Raw genomic sequence first — 6,318 nt, 5'->3', positions numbered from 1 at the left:
TTTTATTTGTATTTGATTTTTTAATTATTATTTTTTAGTTAATTTTAATGAATTTATTTTTCAAAAAAAAAAAAGTCAAACGGACTAGCCTGTTGACCCGCCAATCTATCATAAAGCAGAACGGACTAGCATTTTAAATTCATCTTAATTGGCAGAACAGGCCGGCCCTCCCTGTTTATAGGGCTGGCCTAGGCGGGGCGAGTTGGCCAGCTTTGCCACCCATAACTTTTATTTCACTTGCTTAGATTACGAGTTCGTATGGGACAAACAATAAGTAGATCATGTTTACCAAATAATTGAGTTATAAATCTAGTTAACCACTAACATTGCCAAAGGGTACCAAGTAGATAGGACAAACACATTGATTAATCACATGGTCAAATAACTGCTGCACCAAAATTTTTGCCCATTTATACTACTGAGCAGCTATAGCATAGAATAATGAATAAGCTCCAAAATAAAATAAAAGGTTCATAAATATACCAATGATGATTTATTTTATAAGAATCGATGTCCTATCAAAAGTTCAACCAAGTTTAATAACTAAAGCTTAAGCTAGTTTTCCACATAACAATGATACAGAAATAATAGCGCTCTTTCTGTACTATATAATCTCTGGTGTCGCTTATCTCTCCCTTCTCATTTCAAATAACAAGAATTCTGATCTGCAAAGCAAGACCTGTGCTGTACATGCTACAATAAGTCAAAAGCTGTGACAAAACTTGTTCCGGCCTCCATTCCAGGACACCTGCAATATAGTGGTTTTATACAATTTTAGTCATTTACACAAAAGAAGATTCATCATTCACAAGAGCACTAATATGCAACATTCTCAGTATAAATACAATACATTCAAATCAAGCGTATTCCTTTGACTTTCACTTCCTTGAAATCTATATCCCAATGTAAACTGGAGACCAAATGAAACAGGCATAAACATGGCAGAAGGGAACTAAAAAGAAGTGAAGTGTCATAGTAATGAACACAATTCATAGTCAATAACAGGAACAGGCATTATTAGACCCAAAAAAAAAGAGAGAGAGGGGGGGAACCATAGATTTGTTAGCAAGTGATAATCTATTCTATGCATAGAATTAGTGATCAGTGCATCAGCATTTAGCATATGACAAACTAGTACTAATGAGAATAGATTCCCATTGATTACTTGAAAAGAAGCTCAGTCACAAACCTATTGTCAATTCAATGTGGGTAAAACTTAAACGGTAATTCACTAATTCAACACCCCCTTATTTTGTGAAAAGCTCACATATACCCCCATATTTCTTCAGTTCTTCTAAGTTCTATATGCAGTCCAACATGTGAGCATGGTCGGCAACACCAAAACCAATGGTGGGGGAGGTATGATATGCAAATTGCAAAGTGAGTGACTATACCTATCAGCTATATCACATACCAATAATACTCCAACAAACGTATATATAAGACACACTATATGTTGATTTAGGGTTAGGGATTAAAAGTAAACACGATACAAAGACAAAGGTGATAAATTTCATCTCTAAGTTACATAACTTTAGCCAAAAGATTCTCTTTCTATCTCTAATATACTACTCAACAAATTATTACAAAGAAAAAAAAGAAAGAAAAGTTGATACATAAAGTAAAACACACAGATTAGTGCAAAAAACAGTGCAATTAAGCTAAGCGGCAACAGAAAGGAAAATCGATATGAGAAAACAGGGATAGTAACCTGAAAATTCAAGCAACGGTGAGGGATTGGGGATTTGAAGGTGTTAGACAACATATAATTTTTATAAGAAAATTATAAAAAGAAATAATTAGTTATTTGATAATGTTCCTATATATAATATTTATATATATTTTAAATTAAATTAAATCATTTGATAGTTGGTTATTTATTTAAAATTTGAAATTAACATCAAGCAAGAAGTGCAGGAACAGTTACAAGAAATTCAAATTTTCTGCAAGTGGTGTACAAATGGTAACTGTTAGCTGATATTAGGGTAGTCTATAAATAGAGCTTTAGAAAAACATTATAATCAGTTCAGTTCTTCTTGGAAAACGCTTAGAAACCCAAAAAACGCTCTCAACCCCTTGGCATCACAGAGTAAAATTGGGAATCTTAAGTAATTCCTCTGAACTCAAACAATTGTACTTTGCTTTTTTCCAGTTTTTATTAATAAAATTTCTCTACTTTTACGTCTTTTTCTCCTTTACGTTCATGTTTCTTCCTTCAACTTCTTTTTAATTTTCTGTTTGCTTTAATTTCTGCATTTTATTTTGCCTCCGACACCTTGCATGTTTTCTTTTCATCTTTAATTTTACTTTTGTTTTACTCAAATTTTTGTTCCATTGTTAACAACAAATAAATCAACAATTTTCGAGTTTTGTTTCACAATCTTAATTTAAGGAGCGAAAACGACTCCTTTTGTGGATGTCTCAAGGTCTCAATTGTAGTTTCGAAAGTAAAATTAAAGATGAAAAGAAAACATGCAAGGTGCCGGAGGCAAAGTAAAATGCAGAAATTAAAGCAAACAGGAAATTAAAAAGAAGATGAAGGAAGAAACATGAACGTAAAAGAGAAAAAGACGTAAAAGTAGAGGAATTTTATTAATAAAAACTGGAAAAAAACAAAGTACAAGTGTTTGAGTTCAGAGGAATTACTTAAGATTCCCAATTTTACTCTGTGATGCCAATGGACTGAGAGCGTTTTTTGGGTTTCTAAGCGTTTTTCAAGAAGAACTGAACTGATTACAATATTTTCTTAAAGCTCTATTTATAGACTAATCTAATGTCAGCTAACAGTTACCATTTGTATACCACTTACGAAAAATTTGAATTTCTTGTAACTGTTCCCGCACCTCTTGAGAATTTCAAAAGTTAAATAGATAACTGTTTTACTCAAATTTTAACGCTCCATGTTGATAACTGTTCCTGCATATAGCACGTCCTATAATTCAGGCTTAATTCAAATTTTGAATAAAAACTGCTTCTTTGCTAGTGAATTAGAAGCTTCCCCTAATATATTGAATCTGGCTTCATAAGTTAATAATAATATTATTTTATATTTATTTACTTAAAACAAATTATTTTTTCCTAAGTGATAATAATTTTTTGCCTAACAAGATGTCCCCCAAGATTTCTCACTTGAAGATATGCAATGATTGAAAGTGAGAAAACTTAGTTGTTTATTGACATTTTTCTTATTTTTGATATTGAGAGTCAATTGACATTTTAGACACATCCGCTTGACAGATTAAATACCTACTAGTAATAGACTTAACAGAATTTCTAAGTCTATAAAATTTTTACATTATTAATAGTTGAACTGTCAATGGGGTCTATTCTTTTGTATGAAATTTTTAAGTGTGTCAAATGATATCTGTTCTAATTTTGGCACATTAAATGTGTATCAATTGACCTTTGTTTTGACCTTTAATATTTCAATTAAGAGTTTTTTCACACACACTTTCATTGTTTTAATTGACACAATTTTCCTAACTTCAGAAGTAACAAAATCTTAACTTCGTGAAGTCGTTTCTTTCATATGTAAAACTCCAGGTGTCAATTAAATTTGATAAAATTCCTAATCCTATAAAATCTCCACACTAACATTCTAATAGTTTTGACTCCAAGCGCTAAGAGACTCAAGAGAATTTCTAAGTCAATTAAGCTTTTGTATTTATGAAGTACATAGCCAAATGTCAATGAGAGATTATTTTTGTCCAAGATTTTAAACTTGATGCATTTTTTTAAATAAAAACATTCATATCTATTTTACACATCTCAATATTTTCAGGATTAAATGCATTGGTATCCACTGTCAGTGGCTTGACTCCAGGATTATACATCCTGAATTCCACATGCATCTCATCATAGTAACATGTACTATTGTCAGTAAGAACTTCTTCCACTCCTCCATCTTCATTCCAGAAAATCAATTTTTGATGTAAAGTGGATGGAATAGCACCCATTCCATGAATCCAATCACGTCCCAAAAGCAAGTTAAAACCAACCTTTGAGTGGACAACCACAAATAGAGTTGGCCTATTGACAGAACCCAACCTCAATTGATAGCAGAACCACACCTCTAACAGAAGAAGTCCTTCCACAAAAGGAGTCGTTTCCGCTCCTTAAATTAAGATTGTGAAACAAAACTAAAAAATTGTTGATTTATTTGTTGTTAACAATGGAACAAAAATTTGAGTAAAACAAATTGGCACGCCCAGTGGGACTTTGTCAATAGATTGTAGTTTGTCAAAAGAAAAATCAAGATTTTTTGAATTTGCATGTGGTTGCGCAGTGGTAAGTTCGTGCGTCCAGAGCCAAGGAAATCAGCGTCAGTTGACATGTCAAATACTTCTGTAGTATCTTCTTCTACTTCTAGTAATGAGATTAGAGGAAATGAATCCGAAAATTCTCCTGTGGTTTCAAACGTAGAGCCTACCTTGATATCAGTGAGGCATGATGGCGTTGGCCATGCCCATACAGGGTTAAATGCAACTCACATAAATACCGTGGGGTGGCCGCCATATGGCTTGCCACCGGGGTATGTCCCCTCCATGGTGACACAAGGATTGCCTGTGCCTCTCTACTCAACTTTTCAAAATCCTATTTATCAAAATCCATATGGCATGTCAAATGTACCTGTTTCTGGGGCGTCAGGTTCACACGTATCACAACAAAATTTTTCACATTCTATTAATACAGGAAATAACAGTGCATCTAATTCTACTACATCCACTGTCACTAGGGTAGAAAATTCTAGACCTGTATTTTCTGACATGTCAAGAGCAATGCCTGTTAATCAACCTATTCAAACTGTGGGATCTTTAGCAAATATTAGGCAACAGATGGATGAAAGTCACCATGATCTAGTAAACATGTTAACTCATCAAATGGTGACAGTTTTAAATCTTTTTTAGAAAACACAAACACTAGAATTGAACAATTAAATAGGCAAGTTAATAGGATTGCTACTGTGGTAAATTTAGAAGAAAATGATAACCAGGGTTTAAGATTTGATAATGTCAATCAAAATGGTGGAGCAATTCCTAATTATGATGTCTATATGCCTAGACATGGTCAAAATGCTGATGATATGTTAGAAAGACTTAGGCAAAACAACTTAGGGGGCATTATAATCTAGCAAGAAATATTGAACAAGTTTTAAACCGTTTGGGATTTAATGTTGGTTGCTTAAATAGGCCATATTTTGTGTCTGCTTTTCCTGAATGTGTCCAACAAGCAGAGCTCCCAAGGGGTTGGAAAATTTCAAAATCCCTTACAAAATTTTCTGGAGAAGAAAATGAGTCTACAGTAGAGCATATTGCTCGATATACTGTTGAAATTGGGGAAGCAGCTTCTAATGAATATCTCAAGATGAGATACTTTCCTTCTTCTTTAACAAAAATGCATTTACATGGTTCTCCAACTTGAGACCAAATTCTATTCATTCTTGGGCGCAGTTAGAAAGAAATTTTCATGATCAGTTTTTCTGAGGTGAATTGAAAGTTAGTCTTACGGATTTATTCTCTGTCAAACGTGCAGAAGGAGAATCCATTGATACTTATTTGGCACAATTTAGAAACATGAGAAATAAGTGTTTTACTCCGATTCCGGAAACTGAAGTTATCAAAATGGCTACTAATGGGTTAGAATTTGGAGTTAGGAAGAAACTTGTCAATCAACATACTTTAGATCTTTCCTAGTTAGCTGAAAGAGTAAGACAGATAGAACAAATTAAGAAAGAAAAAGAAAATTTTAAAAAGGGTTCAAAAAAGGTTGCATATGTTGATTGTTTTTCTGATAGTAGTGATTCAAATGAGAAGGAGATTTATATTGCTGAATTACGTGGGAGTTCTCCTTATGTATGCAAATCTTTGAAGCCTGTTAAAGGAAAAGAAAAAGTTTCTTCTTATTCTAAAGTTGAAAATAAGACTTATTCTTTTGATATTTCTAAGGCAGATCAAATATTTGAGGTTTTATTAAAAGATAAACAGCTTATTTTACCAGAAGGAAAAAAGATGCCTTCAGCTGATGAAATAAAGAATAAGAAATTTTGTAAGTTTCATCAGGTATTTTCTCACACCACTAATAATTGCGTCCGTTTCAGGGACTTGATACAAAAAACAATTGAGGAGGGAAGATTGAAGTTTGAGGATAAAACTACTATAAAGGTGGACACTGAACCATTTGCTGCTGACTCAAATTATGTTGAGCCATTCAATTTGTCAATCAACATGGTAGAAGTTGATGCCACAATGGTTAGTGCTAAAGATGAAAATAAAGACCTGAGAGTCTTTGAGCAAGATAAGAAGCCAGTTTATCCTCGTC

General features: G+C 33.0%; 1 long non-coding RNA gene across 1 annotated transcript; it reads right to left on the bottom strand.

Moving 5' to 3' along the window:
• On the bottom strand, nt 464-1,758 carry LOC107648502. Its single transcript, XR_001621952.2, has 2 exons — nt 1,712-1,758; nt 464-748 (listed from the first exon to the last, which is right to left on the bottom strand). It is a non-coding gene; the product is annotated as an uncharacterized LOC107648502 (long non-coding RNA).

Source organism: Arachis ipaensis, chromosome B06, assembly GCF_000816755.2.
Source record: "Arachis ipaensis cultivar K30076 chromosome B06, Araip1.1, whole genome shotgun sequence".
NCBI classification, from domain to species: domain Eukaryota; kingdom Viridiplantae; phylum Streptophyta; class Magnoliopsida; order Fabales; family Fabaceae; genus Arachis; species Arachis ipaensis.
The sequence above is the reverse complement of the archived record's forward strand: the minus strand, read 5'-3'. Positions and strand labels throughout refer to the sequence as shown.